The 12,206-nt window shown below is 41.6% G+C and overlaps 29 non-coding genes and 25 pseudogenes across 29 annotated transcripts; all 54 read left to right on the top strand.

Moving 5' to 3' along the window:
- The first annotated feature begins 8 nt into the window (after positions 1-8).
- LOC134901516 (5S ribosomal RNA) lies at positions 9-127 on the top strand. The gene has a single exon (XR_010175006.1). It is a non-coding gene; the product is annotated as a 5S ribosomal RNA (ribosomal RNA).
- Positions 128-234: 107 nt separating this feature from the next.
- Positions 235-353, top strand: LOC135068335 (5S ribosomal RNA). The gene has a single exon (XR_010254539.1). It is a non-coding gene; the product is annotated as a 5S ribosomal RNA (ribosomal RNA).
- Positions 354-460: 107 nt separating this feature from the next.
- Positions 461-580, top strand: LOC134892962 (5S ribosomal RNA; annotated as a pseudogene).
- A 107-nt stretch (positions 581-687) lies between these two features.
- LOC134893999 (5S ribosomal RNA) lies at positions 688-806 on the top strand (annotated as a pseudogene).
- A 107-nt stretch (positions 807-913) lies between these two features.
- LOC134888975 (5S ribosomal RNA) lies at positions 914-1,032 on the top strand (annotated as a pseudogene).
- A 107-nt stretch (positions 1,033-1,139) lies between these two features.
- LOC134884750 (5S ribosomal RNA) lies at positions 1,140-1,258 on the top strand. The gene has a single exon (XR_010168887.1). It is a non-coding gene; the product is annotated as a 5S ribosomal RNA (ribosomal RNA).
- A 107-nt stretch (positions 1,259-1,365) lies between these two features.
- On the top strand, positions 1,366-1,484 carry LOC134888974 (5S ribosomal RNA; annotated as a pseudogene).
- A 107-nt stretch (positions 1,485-1,591) lies between these two features.
- Positions 1,592-1,710, top strand: LOC134888973 (5S ribosomal RNA; annotated as a pseudogene).
- Positions 1,711-1,817: 107 nt separating this feature from the next.
- Positions 1,818-1,936, top strand: LOC134884738 (5S ribosomal RNA). Its single transcript, XR_010168875.1, has one exon. It is a non-coding gene; the product is annotated as a 5S ribosomal RNA (ribosomal RNA).
- Positions 1,937-2,043: 107 nt separating this feature from the next.
- Positions 2,044-2,162, top strand: LOC134884727 (5S ribosomal RNA). The gene has a single exon (XR_010168864.1). It is a non-coding gene; the product is annotated as a 5S ribosomal RNA (ribosomal RNA).
- Positions 2,163-2,269: 107 nt separating this feature from the next.
- Positions 2,270-2,388, top strand: LOC135059785 (5S ribosomal RNA). Its single transcript, XR_010246184.1, has one exon. It is a non-coding gene; the product is annotated as a 5S ribosomal RNA (ribosomal RNA).
- A 107-nt stretch (positions 2,389-2,495) lies between these two features.
- LOC134901515 (5S ribosomal RNA) lies at positions 2,496-2,614 on the top strand. The gene has a single exon (XR_010175005.1). It is a non-coding gene; the product is annotated as a 5S ribosomal RNA (ribosomal RNA).
- A 107-nt stretch (positions 2,615-2,721) lies between these two features.
- Positions 2,722-2,841, top strand: LOC134892961 (5S ribosomal RNA; annotated as a pseudogene).
- A 107-nt stretch (positions 2,842-2,948) lies between these two features.
- On the top strand, positions 2,949-3,067 carry LOC134893998 (5S ribosomal RNA; annotated as a pseudogene).
- A 107-nt stretch (positions 3,068-3,174) lies between these two features.
- On the top strand, positions 3,175-3,293 carry LOC134888971 (5S ribosomal RNA; annotated as a pseudogene).
- A 107-nt stretch (positions 3,294-3,400) lies between these two features.
- LOC134884716 (5S ribosomal RNA) lies at positions 3,401-3,519 on the top strand. The gene has a single exon (XR_010168853.1). It is a non-coding gene; the product is annotated as a 5S ribosomal RNA (ribosomal RNA).
- Positions 3,520-3,626: 107 nt separating this feature from the next.
- On the top strand, positions 3,627-3,745 carry LOC134888969 (5S ribosomal RNA; annotated as a pseudogene).
- A 107-nt stretch (positions 3,746-3,852) lies between these two features.
- Positions 3,853-3,971, top strand: LOC134888968 (5S ribosomal RNA; annotated as a pseudogene).
- A 107-nt stretch (positions 3,972-4,078) lies between these two features.
- On the top strand, positions 4,079-4,197 carry LOC134884705 (5S ribosomal RNA). The gene has a single exon (XR_010168842.1). It is a non-coding gene; the product is annotated as a 5S ribosomal RNA (ribosomal RNA).
- A 107-nt stretch (positions 4,198-4,304) lies between these two features.
- LOC134884694 (5S ribosomal RNA) lies at positions 4,305-4,423 on the top strand. Its single transcript, XR_010168831.1, has one exon. It is a non-coding gene; the product is annotated as a 5S ribosomal RNA (ribosomal RNA).
- Positions 4,424-4,530: 107 nt separating this feature from the next.
- LOC135059784 (5S ribosomal RNA) lies at positions 4,531-4,649 on the top strand. Its single transcript, XR_010246183.1, has one exon. It is a non-coding gene; the product is annotated as a 5S ribosomal RNA (ribosomal RNA).
- Positions 4,650-4,756: 107 nt separating this feature from the next.
- Positions 4,757-4,875, top strand: LOC134884791 (5S ribosomal RNA). Its single transcript, XR_010168926.1, has one exon. It is a non-coding gene; the product is annotated as a 5S ribosomal RNA (ribosomal RNA).
- A 107-nt stretch (positions 4,876-4,982) lies between these two features.
- On the top strand, positions 4,983-5,101 carry LOC134886945 (5S ribosomal RNA; annotated as a pseudogene).
- A 107-nt stretch (positions 5,102-5,208) lies between these two features.
- On the top strand, positions 5,209-5,328 carry LOC134892960 (5S ribosomal RNA; annotated as a pseudogene).
- Positions 5,329-5,435: 107 nt separating this feature from the next.
- Positions 5,436-5,554, top strand: LOC134896634 (5S ribosomal RNA; annotated as a pseudogene).
- A 107-nt stretch (positions 5,555-5,661) lies between these two features.
- LOC134888967 (5S ribosomal RNA) lies at positions 5,662-5,780 on the top strand (annotated as a pseudogene).
- Positions 5,781-5,887: 107 nt separating this feature from the next.
- Positions 5,888-6,006, top strand: LOC134884682 (5S ribosomal RNA). Its single transcript, XR_010168819.1, has one exon. It is a non-coding gene; the product is annotated as a 5S ribosomal RNA (ribosomal RNA).
- A 107-nt stretch (positions 6,007-6,113) lies between these two features.
- Positions 6,114-6,232, top strand: LOC134888966 (5S ribosomal RNA; annotated as a pseudogene).
- Positions 6,233-6,339: 107 nt separating this feature from the next.
- Positions 6,340-6,458, top strand: LOC134885697 (5S ribosomal RNA). Its single transcript, XR_010169807.1, has one exon. It is a non-coding gene; the product is annotated as a 5S ribosomal RNA (ribosomal RNA).
- Positions 6,459-6,565: 107 nt separating this feature from the next.
- On the top strand, positions 6,566-6,684 carry LOC135060712 (5S ribosomal RNA). Its single transcript, XR_010247104.1, has one exon. It is a non-coding gene; the product is annotated as a 5S ribosomal RNA (ribosomal RNA).
- Positions 6,685-6,791: 107 nt separating this feature from the next.
- Positions 6,792-6,910, top strand: LOC135066816 (5S ribosomal RNA). Its single transcript, XR_010253055.1, has one exon. It is a non-coding gene; the product is annotated as a 5S ribosomal RNA (ribosomal RNA).
- Positions 6,911-7,017: 107 nt separating this feature from the next.
- LOC134884670 (5S ribosomal RNA) lies at positions 7,018-7,136 on the top strand. Its single transcript, XR_010168808.1, has one exon. It is a non-coding gene; the product is annotated as a 5S ribosomal RNA (ribosomal RNA).
- A 107-nt stretch (positions 7,137-7,243) lies between these two features.
- LOC135063494 (5S ribosomal RNA) lies at positions 7,244-7,362 on the top strand. The gene has a single exon (XR_010249823.1). It is a non-coding gene; the product is annotated as a 5S ribosomal RNA (ribosomal RNA).
- Positions 7,363-7,469: 107 nt separating this feature from the next.
- LOC134884658 (5S ribosomal RNA) lies at positions 7,470-7,588 on the top strand. Its single transcript, XR_010168797.1, has one exon. It is a non-coding gene; the product is annotated as a 5S ribosomal RNA (ribosomal RNA).
- A 107-nt stretch (positions 7,589-7,695) lies between these two features.
- LOC134900778 (5S ribosomal RNA) lies at positions 7,696-7,814 on the top strand. The gene has a single exon (XR_010174281.1). It is a non-coding gene; the product is annotated as a 5S ribosomal RNA (ribosomal RNA).
- A 107-nt stretch (positions 7,815-7,921) lies between these two features.
- Positions 7,922-8,041, top strand: LOC134892959 (5S ribosomal RNA; annotated as a pseudogene).
- Positions 8,042-8,148: 107 nt separating this feature from the next.
- Positions 8,149-8,267, top strand: LOC134892462 (5S ribosomal RNA; annotated as a pseudogene).
- Positions 8,268-8,374: 107 nt separating this feature from the next.
- LOC134888965 (5S ribosomal RNA) lies at positions 8,375-8,493 on the top strand (annotated as a pseudogene).
- Positions 8,494-8,600: 107 nt separating this feature from the next.
- Positions 8,601-8,719, top strand: LOC135068180 (5S ribosomal RNA). Its single transcript, XR_010254385.1, has one exon. It is a non-coding gene; the product is annotated as a 5S ribosomal RNA (ribosomal RNA).
- A 107-nt stretch (positions 8,720-8,826) lies between these two features.
- LOC134887267 (5S ribosomal RNA) lies at positions 8,827-8,945 on the top strand (annotated as a pseudogene).
- A 107-nt stretch (positions 8,946-9,052) lies between these two features.
- LOC134884646 (5S ribosomal RNA) lies at positions 9,053-9,171 on the top strand. The gene has a single exon (XR_010168786.1). It is a non-coding gene; the product is annotated as a 5S ribosomal RNA (ribosomal RNA).
- Positions 9,172-9,278: 107 nt separating this feature from the next.
- Positions 9,279-9,397, top strand: LOC134884634 (5S ribosomal RNA). Its single transcript, XR_010168775.1, has one exon. It is a non-coding gene; the product is annotated as a 5S ribosomal RNA (ribosomal RNA).
- A 107-nt stretch (positions 9,398-9,504) lies between these two features.
- On the top strand, positions 9,505-9,623 carry LOC134889058 (5S ribosomal RNA; annotated as a pseudogene).
- Positions 9,624-9,730: 107 nt separating this feature from the next.
- LOC134891408 (5S ribosomal RNA) lies at positions 9,731-9,849 on the top strand (annotated as a pseudogene).
- A 107-nt stretch (positions 9,850-9,956) lies between these two features.
- Positions 9,957-10,075, top strand: LOC134884622 (5S ribosomal RNA). The gene has a single exon (XR_010168764.1). It is a non-coding gene; the product is annotated as a 5S ribosomal RNA (ribosomal RNA).
- A 107-nt stretch (positions 10,076-10,182) lies between these two features.
- Positions 10,183-10,301, top strand: LOC134891194 (5S ribosomal RNA; annotated as a pseudogene).
- Positions 10,302-10,408: 107 nt separating this feature from the next.
- On the top strand, positions 10,409-10,527 carry LOC134892523 (5S ribosomal RNA; annotated as a pseudogene).
- A 107-nt stretch (positions 10,528-10,634) lies between these two features.
- On the top strand, positions 10,635-10,753 carry LOC135066635 (5S ribosomal RNA). The gene has a single exon (XR_010252878.1). It is a non-coding gene; the product is annotated as a 5S ribosomal RNA (ribosomal RNA).
- A 107-nt stretch (positions 10,754-10,860) lies between these two features.
- Positions 10,861-10,979, top strand: LOC135060413 (5S ribosomal RNA). Its single transcript, XR_010246807.1, has one exon. It is a non-coding gene; the product is annotated as a 5S ribosomal RNA (ribosomal RNA).
- Positions 10,980-11,086: 107 nt separating this feature from the next.
- On the top strand, positions 11,087-11,205 carry LOC134884610 (5S ribosomal RNA). Its single transcript, XR_010168753.1, has one exon. It is a non-coding gene; the product is annotated as a 5S ribosomal RNA (ribosomal RNA).
- A 107-nt stretch (positions 11,206-11,312) lies between these two features.
- LOC134888963 (5S ribosomal RNA) lies at positions 11,313-11,431 on the top strand (annotated as a pseudogene).
- Positions 11,432-11,538: 107 nt separating this feature from the next.
- On the top strand, positions 11,539-11,657 carry LOC135068062 (5S ribosomal RNA). Its single transcript, XR_010254270.1, has one exon. It is a non-coding gene; the product is annotated as a 5S ribosomal RNA (ribosomal RNA).
- A 107-nt stretch (positions 11,658-11,764) lies between these two features.
- Positions 11,765-11,883, top strand: LOC134888962 (5S ribosomal RNA; annotated as a pseudogene).
- Positions 11,884-11,990: 107 nt separating this feature from the next.
- Positions 11,991-12,109, top strand: LOC135064095 (5S ribosomal RNA). The gene has a single exon (XR_010250410.1). It is a non-coding gene; the product is annotated as a 5S ribosomal RNA (ribosomal RNA).
- The last annotated feature ends 97 nt before the right edge of the window (positions 12,110-12,206 follow it).

The following is a 12,206-nucleotide window of genomic DNA, read 5'->3' as shown; positions in this document are numbered from 1 at the left end:
CAAAGCTCATCTACAGCCACACCACACTGGATACACCCAATCTCATCTGATCTTGGAAGCTAAGCAGTGTTGGGCCTGGTTAGTACTTGGATGGGAGACCACCGGGGAATACAAGGTGCTGTAGATATTTTTATACTGCCAACACCGTTCTGTTGATGCATTCCATTTTTAAACGTATTCATTTATGAACCAGTAGTTAGAAGTAGAAAAGTTCTAACAGAAACCACAAAGCTCATCTACAGCCCCACCACACTGGATACGCCCAATCTCATCTGATCTTGGAAGCTAAGCAGTGTTGGGCCTGGGTAGTACTTGGATGGGAGACCTCCTGGGAATACAAGGTGCTGTTGATGTTTTTATACTACCAACACCGTTCTGTTGATGCATTCCATTTTCAAACGTATTCATTTATGAACCAGTAGTTAGGAGTAGAAAAGTACTAACAGAAACCATAAAGCTCTTCTACAGCCACACCACATTGGATATGCCCAATCTCATCTGATCTTGGAAGCTAAGCAGTGTTGGGCCTGGTTAGTACTTGGATGGGAGACCACCTGGGAATACATAGGTGGTGTAGATATTTTTATACTGCCAACACCGTTCTGTTGATGCTTTCCATTTTCAAACGTATTCATTTATGAACCAGTAGTTAGAAGTAGAAAAGTTCTAACAGAAACCACAAAGCTCATCTACATCCACACCACACTGGATACGCCCAATCTTATCTGATCTAGAAAGCTAAGCAGTGTTGGGCCTGGTTAGTACTTGGATGGGAGACCACCTGGGAATACAAGGTGCTGTAGATACTTTTATACTGCCAACACCGTTCTGTTGATGCATTCAATTTTCAAATGTATTCATTTATGAACCAGTAGTTAGAAGTAGAAAAGTTCAAACAGAAACCACAAAGCTCATCTACAGCCACACCACACTGGATACGCCCAATCTCATCTGATCTTGGAAGCAAAGCAGTATTGGCCCTGGTTAGTACTTGGATGGGAGACCACCTGGGAATACAAGGTGCTGTAGATATTTTTATACTGCCAACACCGTTCTGTTGATGCATTCTATTTTCAAACGTATTCATTTATGAACCAGTAGTTAGAAGTAGAAAAGTTCTAACAGAAACCACAAAGCTCATCTACAGCCACACCACACTGGATACGCCCAATCTCATCTGATCTTGGAAGCTAAGCAGTGTTGGGCCTGGTTAGTACTTGGATGGGAGACCACCTGGGAATACAAGGTGCTGTAGATATTTTTATACTGCCAACACCGTTCTGTTGATGCATTCCATTTTCAAACGTATTCATTTATGAACCAGTAGTTAGAAGTAGAAAAGTTCAAACAGAAACCACAAAGCTCATCTACAGCCACACCACACTGGATACGCCCAATCTCATCTGATCTTGGAAGCAAAGCAGTATTGGCCCTGGTTAGTACTTGGATGGGAGACCACCTGGGAATACAAGGTGCTGTAGATATTTTTATACTGCCAACACTGTTCTGTTGATGCATTCCATTTTCAAATGTATTTATTTATGAACCAGTAGTTAGAAGTAGAAAAGTTCTAACAGAAACCATAAAGCTCATCTACAGCCACACCACACTGGATACGCCCAATCTCATCTGATCTTGGAAGCAAAGCAGTATTGGCCCTGGTTAGTACTTGGATGGGAGACCACCTGGGAATACAAGGTGCTGTAGATATTTTTATACTGCCAACACTGTTCTGTTGATGCATTCCATTTTCAAATGTATTTATTTATGAACCAGTAGTTAGAAGTAGAAAAGTTCTAACAGAAACCATAAAGCTCATCTACAGCCACACCACACTGGATACGCCCAATCTCATCTGATCTTGGAAGCTAAGCAGTGTTGGGCCTGGTTAGTACTTGGATGGGAGACCACCTGGGAATACAAGGTGCTGTAGATAATTTTATACTGCCAACACCGTTCTGTTGATGCATTCCATTTTAAAACGTATTCATTTATGAACCAGTAGTTAGAAGTAGAAAAGTTCTAACAGAAACCACAAAGTTCATCTACAGCCACACCACACTGGATACGCCCAATCTCATCTGATCTTGGAAGCTAAGCAGTGTTGGGCCTGGTTAGTACTTGGATGGGAGACCACCTGGGAATACAAGGTGCTGTAGATATTTTTATACTGCCAACACCGTTCTGTTGATGCATTCCATTTTCAAACGTATTCATTTATGAACCAGTATTTAGAAGTAGAAAAGTTCTAACAAAAACCACTAAGCTCATCTACAGCAACACCACACTGGATACGCCCAATCTCATCTGATCTTGGAAGCTAAGCAGTGTTGGGCCTGGTTAGTACTTGGATGGGAGACCACCTGGGAATACAAGGTGCTGTAGATAATTTTATACTGCCAACACCGTTCTGTTGATGCATTCCATTTTCAAACGTATTCATTTATGAACCAGTAGTTAGAAGTAGAAAAGTTCTAACAGAAACCACAAAGCTCATCTACAGCCACACCACACTGGATACACCCAATCTCATCTGATCTTGGAAGCTAAGCAGTGTTGGGCCTGGTTAGTACTTGGATGGGAGACCACCGGGGAATACAAGGTGCTGTAGATATTTTTATACTGCCAACACCGTTCTGTTGATGCATTCCATTTTTAAACGTATTCATTTATGAACCAGTAGTTAGGAGTAGAAAAGTACTAACAGAAACCATAAAGCTCTTCTACAGCCACACCACATTGGATATGCCCAATCTCATCTGATCTTGGAAGCTAAGCAGTGTTGGGCCTGGTTAGTACTTGGATGGGAGACCACCTGGGAATACATAGGTGGTGTAGATATTTTTATACTGCCAACACCGTTCTGTTGATGCTTTCCATTTTCAAACGTATTCATTTATGAACCAGTAGTTAGAAGTAGAAAAGTTCTAACAGAAACCACAAAGCTCATCTACATCCACACCACACTGGATACGCCCAATCTTATCTGATCTAGAAAGCTAAGCAGTGTTGGGCCTGGTTAGTACTTGGATGGGAGACCACCTGGGAATACAAGGTGCTGTAGATACTTTTATACTGCCAACACCGTTCTGTTGATGCATTCAATTTTCAAATGTATTCATTTATGAACCAGTAGTTAGAAGTAGAAAAGTTCAAACAGAAACCACAAAGCTCATCTACAGCCACACCACACTGGATACGCCCAATCTCATCTGATCTTGGAAGCAAAGCAGTATTGGCCCTGGTTAGTACTTGGATGGGAGACCACCTGGGAATACAAGGTGCTGTAGATATTTTTATACTGCCAACACCGTTCTGTTGATGCATTCTATTTTCAAACGTATTCATTTATGAACCAGTAGTTAGAAGTAGAAAAGTTCTAACAGAAACCACAAAGCTCATCTACAGCCACACCACACTGGATACGCCCAATCTCATCTGATCTTGGAAGCTAAGCAGTGTTGGGCCTGGTTAGTACTTGGATGGGAGACCACCTGGGAATACAAGGTGCTGTAGATATTTTTATACTGCCAACACCGTTCTGTTGATGCATTCCATTTTCAAACGTATTCATTTATGAACCAGTAGTTAGAAGTAGAAAAGTTCAAACAGAAACCACAAAGCTCATCTACAGCCACACCACACTGGATACGCCCAATCTCATCTGATCTTGGAAGCAAAGCAGTATTGGCCCTGGTTAGTACTTGGATGGGAGACCACCTGGGAATACAAGGTGCTGTAGATATTTTTATACTGCCAACACTGTTCTGTTGATGCATTCCATTTTCAAATGTATTTATTTATGAACCAGTAGTTAGAAGTAGAAAAGTTCTAACAGAAACCATAAAGCTCATCTACAGCCACACCACACTGGATACGCCCAATCTCATCTGATCTTGGAAGCAAAGCAGTATTGGCCCTGGTTAGTACTTGGATGGGAGACCACCTGGGAATACAAGGTGCTGTAGATATTTTTATACTGCCAACACTGTTCTGTTGATGCATTCCATTTTCAAATGTATTTATTTATGAACCAGTAGTTAGAAGTAGAAAAGTTCTAACAGAAACCATAAAGCTCATCTACAGCCACACCACACTGGATACGCCCAATCTCATCTGATCTTGGAAGCTAAGCAGTGTTGGGCCTGGTTAGTACTTGGATGGGAGACCACCTGGGAATACAAGGTGCTGTAGATAATTTTATACTGCCAACACCGTTCTGTTGATGCATTCCATTTTAAAACGTATTCATTTATGAACCAGTAGTTAGAAGTAGAAAAGTTCTAACAGAAACCACAAAGTTCATCTACAGCCACACCACACTGGATACGCCCAATCTCATCTGATCTTGGAAGCTAAGCAGTGTTGGGCCTGGTTAGTACTTGGATGGGAGACCACCTGGGAATACAAGGTGCTGTAGATATTTTTATACTGCCAACACCGTTCTGTTGATGCATTCCATTTTCAAACGTATTCATTTATGAACCAGTATTTAGAAGTAGAAAAGTTCTAACAAAAACCACTAAGCTCATCTACAGCAACACCACACTGGATACGCCCAATCTCATCTGATCTTGGAAGCTAAGCAGTGTTGGGCCTGGTTAGTACTTGGATGGGAGACCACCTGGGAATACAAGGTGCTGTAGATAATTTTATACTGCCAACACCGTTCTGTTGATGCATTCCATTTTCAAACGTATTCATTTATGAACCAGTAGTTAGAAGTAGAAAAGTTCTAACAGAAACCACAAAGCTCATCTACAGCCACACCACACTGGATACACCCAATCTCATCTGATCTTGGAAGCTAAGCAGTGTTGGGCCTGGTTAGTACTTGGATGGGAGACAACCGGGGAATACAAGGTGCTGTAGATATTTTTATACTGCCAACACCGTTCTGTTGATGCATTCCATTTTTAAACGTATTCATTTATGAACCAGTAGTTAGAAGTAGAAAAGTTCTAACAGAAACCACAAAGCTCATCTACAGCCCCACCACACTGGATTCGCCCAATCTCATCTGATCTTGGAAGCTAAGCAGTGTTGGGCCTGGTTAGTACTTGGATGGGAGACCACCTGGGAATACAAGGTGCTGTTGATGTTTTTATACTACCAACACCGTTCTGTTGATGCATTCCATTTTCAAACGTATTCATTTATGAACCAGTAGTTAGAAGTAGAAAAGTACTAACAGAAACCATAAAGCTCTTCTACAGCCACACCACATTGGATATGCCCAATCTCATCTGATCTTGGAAGCTAAGCAGTGTTGGGCCTGGTTAGTACTTGGATGGGAGACCACCTGGGAATACATAGGTGGTGTAGATATTTTTATACTGCCAACACCGTTCTGTTGATGCTTTCCATTTTCAAACGTATTCATTTATGAACCAGTAGTTAGAAGTAGAAAAGTTCTAACAGAAACCACAAAGCTCATCTACATCCACACCACACTGGATACGCCCAATCTTATCTGATCTAGAAAGCTAAGCAGTGTTGGGCCTGGTTAGAACTTGGATGGGAGACCACCTGGGAATACAAGGTGCTGTAGATACTTTTATACTGCCAACACCGTTCTGTTGATGCATTCAATTTTCAAATGTATTCATTTATGAACCAGTAGTTAGAAGTAGAAAAGTTCAAACAGAAACCACAAAGCTCATCTACAGCCACACCACACTGGATACGCCCAATCTCATCTGATCTTGGAAGCAAAGCAGTATTGGCCCTGGTTAGTACTTGGATGGGAGACCACCTGGGAATACAAGGTGCTGTAGATATTTTTATACTGCCAACACCGTTCTGTTGATGCATTCTATTTTCAAACGTATTCATTTATGAACCAGTAGTTAGAAGTAGAAAAGTTCTAACAGAAACCACAAAGCTCATCTACAGCCACACCACACTGGATACGCCCAATCTCATCTGATCTTGGAAGCTAAGCAGTGTTGGGCCTGGTTAGTACTTGGATGGGAGACCACCTGGGAATACAAGGTGCTGTAGATATTTTTATACTGCCAACACCGTTCTGTTGATGCATTCCATTTTCAAACGTATTCATTTATGAACCAGTAGTTAGAAGTAGAAAAGTTCAAACAGAAACCACAAAGCTCATCTACAGCCACACCACACTGGATACGCCCAATCTCATCTGATCTTGGAAGCAAAGCAGTATTGGCCCTGGTTAGTACTTGGATGGGAGACCACCTGGGAATACAAGGTGCTGTAGATATTTTTATACTGCCAACACTGTTCTGTTGATGCATTCCATTTTAAAACGTATTCATTTATGAACCAGTAGTTAGAAGTAGAAAAGTTCTAACAGAAACCACAAAGTTCATCTACAGGCACACCACACTGGATACGCCCAATCTCATCTGATCTTGGAAGCTAAGCAGTATTGGGCCTGGTTAGTACTTGGATGGGAGACCACCTGGGAATACAAGGTGCTGTAGATATTTTTATACTGCCAACACCGTTCTGTTGATGCATTCCATTTTCAAACGTATTCATTTATGAACCAGTAGTTAGAAGTAGAAAAGTTCTAACAGAAACCACAAAGCTCATCTACAGCCACACTACACTGGATACGCCCAATCTCATCTGATCTTGGAAGCTAAGCAGTGTTGGGCCTGGTTAGTACTTGGATGGGAGACCACCTGGGAATACAAGGTGCTGTAGATATTTTTATACTGCCAACACCGTTCTGTTGATGCATTCCATTTTCAAACGTATTCATTTATGAACCAGTAGTTAGAAGTAGAAAAGTTCTAACAGAAACCACTAAGCTCATCTACAGCCACAGCACACTGGATACGCCCAATCTCATCTGATCTTGGAAGCTAAGCAGTGTTGGGCCTGGTTAGTACTTGGATGGGAGACCACCTGGGAATACAAGGTGCTGTAGATATTTTTATACTGCCAACACCGTTCTGTTGATGCATTCCATTTTCAAATGTATTTATTTATGAACCAGTAGTTAGAAGTAGAAAAGTTCTAACAGAAACCATAAAGCTCATCTACAGCCACACCACACTGGATACGCCCAATCTCATCTGATCTTGGAAGCTAAGCAGTGTTGGGCCTGGTTAGTACTTGGATGGGAGACCACCTGGGAATACAAGGTGCTGTAGATAATTTTATACTGCCAACACCGTTCTGTTGATGCATTCCATTTTAAAACGTATTCATTTATGAACCAGTAGTTAGAAGTAGAAAAGTTGTAACAGAAACCACAAAGTTCATCTACAGCCACACCACACTGGATACGCCCAATCTCATCTGATCTTGGAAGCTAAGCAGTGTTGGGCCTGGTTAGTACTTGGATGGGAGACCACCTGGAAATACAAGGTGCTGTAGATATTTTTATACTGCCAACACCGTTCTGTTGATGCATTCCATTTTCAAACGTATTCATTTATGAACCAGTATTTAGAAGTAGAAAAGTTCTAACAAAAACCACTAAGCTCATCTACAGCCACACCACACTGGATACGCCCAATCTCATCTGATCTTGGAAGCTAAGCAGTGTTGGGCCTGGTTAGTACTTGGATGGGAGACCACCTGGGAATACAAGGTGCTGTAGATAATTTTATACTGCCAACACCGTTCTGTTGATGCATTCCATTTTAAAACTTATTCATTTATGAACCAGTAGTTAGAAGTAGAAAAGTTCTAACAGAAACCACAAAGTTCATCTACAGCCACACCACACTGGATACGCCCAATCTCATCTGATCTTGGAAGCTAAGCAGTGTTGGGCCAGGTTAGTACTTGGATGGGAGACCACCTGGGAATACAAGGTGCTGTAGATGTTTTTATACTACCAACACCGTTCTGTTGATGCATTCCATTTTCAAACGTATTCATTTATAAACCAGTAGTTTGAAGTAGAAAAGTACTAACAGAAACCATAAAGCTCTTCTACAGCCACACCACATTGGATATGCCCAATCTCATCTGATCTTGGAAGCTAAGCAGTGTTGGGCCTGGTTAGTACTTGGATGGGAGACCACCTGGGAATACATAGGTGGTGTAGATATTTTTATACTGCCAACACCGTTCTGTTGATGCTTTCCATTTTCAAACGTATTCATTTATGAACCAGTAGTTAGAAGTAGAAAAGTTCTAACAGAAACCACAAAGCTCATCTACAGCCACACCACACTGGATACGCCCAATCTTATCTGATCTAGAAAGCTAAGCAGTGTTGGGCCTGGTTAGTACTTGGATGGGAGACCACCTGGGAATACAAGGTGTTGTAGATACTTTTATACTGCCAACACCGTTCTGTTGATGCATTCAATTTTCAAATGTATTCATTTATGAACCAGTAGTTAGAAGTAGAAAAGTTCAAACAGAAACCACAAAGCTCATCTACAGCCACACCACACTGGATACGCCCAATCTCATCTGATCTTGGAAGCAAAGCAGTATTGGCCCTGGTTAGTACTTGGATGGGAGACCACCTGGGAATACAAGGTGCTGTAGATATTTTTATACTGCCAACACCGTTCTGTTGATGCATTCCATTTTCAAACGTATTCATTTATGAACCAGTAGTTAGAAGTAGAAAAGTTCTAACAGAAACCACAAAGCTCATCTACAGCCACACCACACTGGATACACCCAATCTCATCTGATCTTGGAAGCTAAGCAGTGTTGGGCCTGGTTAGTACTTGGATGGGAGACCACCTGGGAATACAAGGTGCTGTAGATATTTTTATTCTGCCAACACCGTTCTGTTGATGCATTCCATTTTCAAACGTATTCATTTATGAACCAGTAGTTAGAAGTAGAAAAGTTCTAACAGAAACCACTAAGCTCATCTACAGCCACAGCACACTGGATATGCCCAATCTCATCTGATCTTGGAAGCTAAGCAGTGTTGGGCCTGGTTAGTACTTGGATGGGAGACCACCTGGGAATACAAGGTGCTGTGGATATTTTTATACTGCCAACACCGTTCTGTTGATGCATTCCATTTTCAAATGTATTTATTTATGAACCAGTAGTTAGAAGTAGAAAAGTTCTAACAGAAACCATAAAGCTCATCTACAGCCACACCACACTGGATACGCCCAATCTCATCTGATCTTGGAAGCTAAGCAGTGTTGGGCCTGGTTAGTACTTGGATGGGAGACCACCTGGGAATACAAGGTGCTGTAGATAATTTTATACTGCCAACACCGTTCTGTTGATGCATTCCATTTTAAAACGTATTCATTTATGAACCAGTAGTTAGAAGTAGAAAAGTTCTAACAGAAACCACAAAGTTCATCTACAGCCACACCACACTGGATACGCCCAATCTCATCTGATCTTGGAAGCTAAGCAGTGTTGGGCCTGGTTAGTACTTGGATGGGAGACCACCTGGGAATACAAGGTGCTGTAGATATTTTTATACTGCCAACACCGTTCTGTTGATGCATTCCATTTTAAAACGTATTCATTTATGAACCAGTAGTTACAAGTAGAAAAGTTCTAACAGAAACCACAAAGCTCATCTACAGCCACACCACACTGGATACGCCCAATCTCATCTGATCTTGAAAGCTAAGCAGTGTTGGGCGTGGTTAGTACTTGGATGGGAGACCACCTGGGAATACAAGGTACTGTAGATATTTTTATACTGCCAATACCGTTCTGTTGATGCATTCCATTTTAAAACGTATTCATTTATGAACCAGTAGTTACAAGTAGAAAAGTTCTAACAGAAACCACAAAGCTCATCTACAGCGACACCACACTGGATACGCCCAATCTCATCTGATCTTGGAAGCAAAGCAGTATTGGCCCTGGTTAGTACTTGGATGGGAGACCACCTGGGAATACAAGGTGCTGTAGATATTTTTATACTGCCAACACCGTTCTGTTGATGCATTCCATTTTCAAACGTATTCATTTATGAACCAGTAGTTAGAAGTAGAAAAGTTCTAACAGAAACCACAAAGCTCATCTACAGCCACACCACACTGGATACGCCCAATCTCATCTGATCTTGGAAGCTAAGCAGTGTTGGGCCTGGTTAGTACTTGGATGGGAGACCACCTGGGAATACAAGGTGCTGTAGATATTTTTATACTGCCAACACCGTTCTGTTGATGCATTCCATTTTCAAACGTATTCATTTATGAACCAGTAGTTAGAAGTAGAAAAGTTCTAACATAAACCACAAAGCTCATCTACAGCCACACCACACTGGATACGCCCAATCTCATCTGATCTAGAAAGCTAAGCAGTGTTGAGCCTGGTTAGTACTTGGATGGGAGACCACCTGGGAATACAAGGTGCTGTAGATATTTTTATACTGCCAACACCGTTCTGTTGATGCATTCCATTTTCAAACGTATTCATTTATGAACCAGTAGTTAGAAGTAGAAAATGTCTAACAGAAACCACAAAGCTCATCTACAGCCACACCACACTGGATACGCCCACTCTCATCTGATCTTGGAAGCTAAGCAGTGTTGGGCCTGGTTAGTACTTGGATTGGATACCACCTGGGAATACAAGGTGCTGTAGATATTTTTATACTGCCAACACCGTTCTGTTGATGCATTCCATTTTTAAACGTATTCATTTATGAACCAGTAGTTAGAAGTAGAAAAGTTCTAACAGAAACCACAAAGCTCATCTACAGCCACACCACACTGGATACGCCCAATCTCATCTGATCTTGGAAACTAAGCAGTGTTGGGCCTGGTTAGTACTTGGATGGGAGACCACCTGGGAATACAAGGTGCTGTAGATGTTTTTATACTACCAACACCGTTCTGTTGATGCATTCCATTTTCAAACGTATTCATTTATGAACCAGTAGTTAGAAGTAGAAAAGTTCTAACAGAAACCACAATGCTCATCTACAGCCACACCACACTGGATACGCCCAATCTCATCTGATCTTGGAAGCTAAGCAGTGTTGGGCCTGGTTAGTACTTGGATGGGAGACCACCTAGGAATACAAGGTGCTGTAGATATTTATATACTGCCAACACCGTTCTGTTGATGCATTCCATTTTCAAATGTATTCATTTATGAACCAGTAGTTAGAAGTAGAAAAGTTCTAACAGAAACCACAAAGCTCATCTACAGCCACACCACACTGGATACGCCCAATCTCATCTGATCTTGGAAGCTAAGCAGTGTTGGGCCTGGTTAGTACTTGGATGGGAGACCACCTGGGAATACAAGGTGCTGTAGATACTTTTATACTGCCAACACCGTTCTGTTGATGCATTCAATTTTCAAATGTATTCATTTATGAACCAGTAGTTAGAAGTAGAAAAGTTCAAACAGAAACCACAAAGCTCATCTACAGCCACACCACACTGGATACGCCCAATCTCATCTGATCTTGGAAGCAAAGCAGTATTGGCCCTGGTTAGTACTTGGATGGGAGACCACCTGGGAATACAAGGTGCTGTAGATATTTTTATACTGCCAACACCGTTCTGTTGATGCATTCCATTTTCAAACGTATTCATTTATGAACCAGTAGTTAGAAGTAGAAAAGTTCTAACAGAAACCACAAAGCTCATCTACAGCCACACCACACTGGATACACCCAATCTCATCTGATCTTGGAAGCTAAGCAGTGTTGGGCCTGGTTAGTACTTGGATGGGAGACCACCTGGGAATACAAGGTGCTGTAGATATTTTTATACTGCCAACACCGTTCTGTTGATGCATTCCATTTTCAAACGTATTCATTTATGAACCAGTAGTTAGAAGTAGAAAAGTTCAAACAGAAACCACAAAGCTCATCTACAGCCACACCACACTGGATACGCCCAATCTCATCTGATCTTGGAAGCAAAGCAGTATTGGCCCTGGTTAGTACTTGGATGGGAGACCACCTGGGAATACAAGGTGCTGTAGATATTTTTATACTGCCAACACCGTTCTGTTGATGCATTCCATTTTCAAACGTATTCATTTATGAACCAGTAGTTAGAAGTAGAAAAGTTCTAACAGAAACCACAAAGCTCATCTACAGCCACACCACACTGGATACGCCCAATCTCATCTGATTTTGGAAGCTAAGCAGTGTTGGGCCTGGTTAGTACTTGGATGGGAGACCACATGGGAATACAAGGTGCTGTAGATATTTTTATACTGCCAACACCGTTCTGTTGATGCATTCCATTTTCAAACGTATTCATTTATGAACCAGTAGTTAGAAGTAGAAAAGTTCTAACATAAAC

Source organism: Pseudophryne corroboree, chromosome 3, assembly GCF_028390025.1.
Source record: "Pseudophryne corroboree isolate aPseCor3 chromosome 3, aPseCor3.hap2, whole genome shotgun sequence".
Lineage (NCBI taxonomy): Eukaryota > Metazoa > Chordata > Amphibia > Anura > Myobatrachidae > Pseudophryne > Pseudophryne corroboree.
The sequence above is the reverse complement of the archived record's forward strand: the minus strand, read 5'-3'. Positions and strand labels throughout refer to the sequence as shown.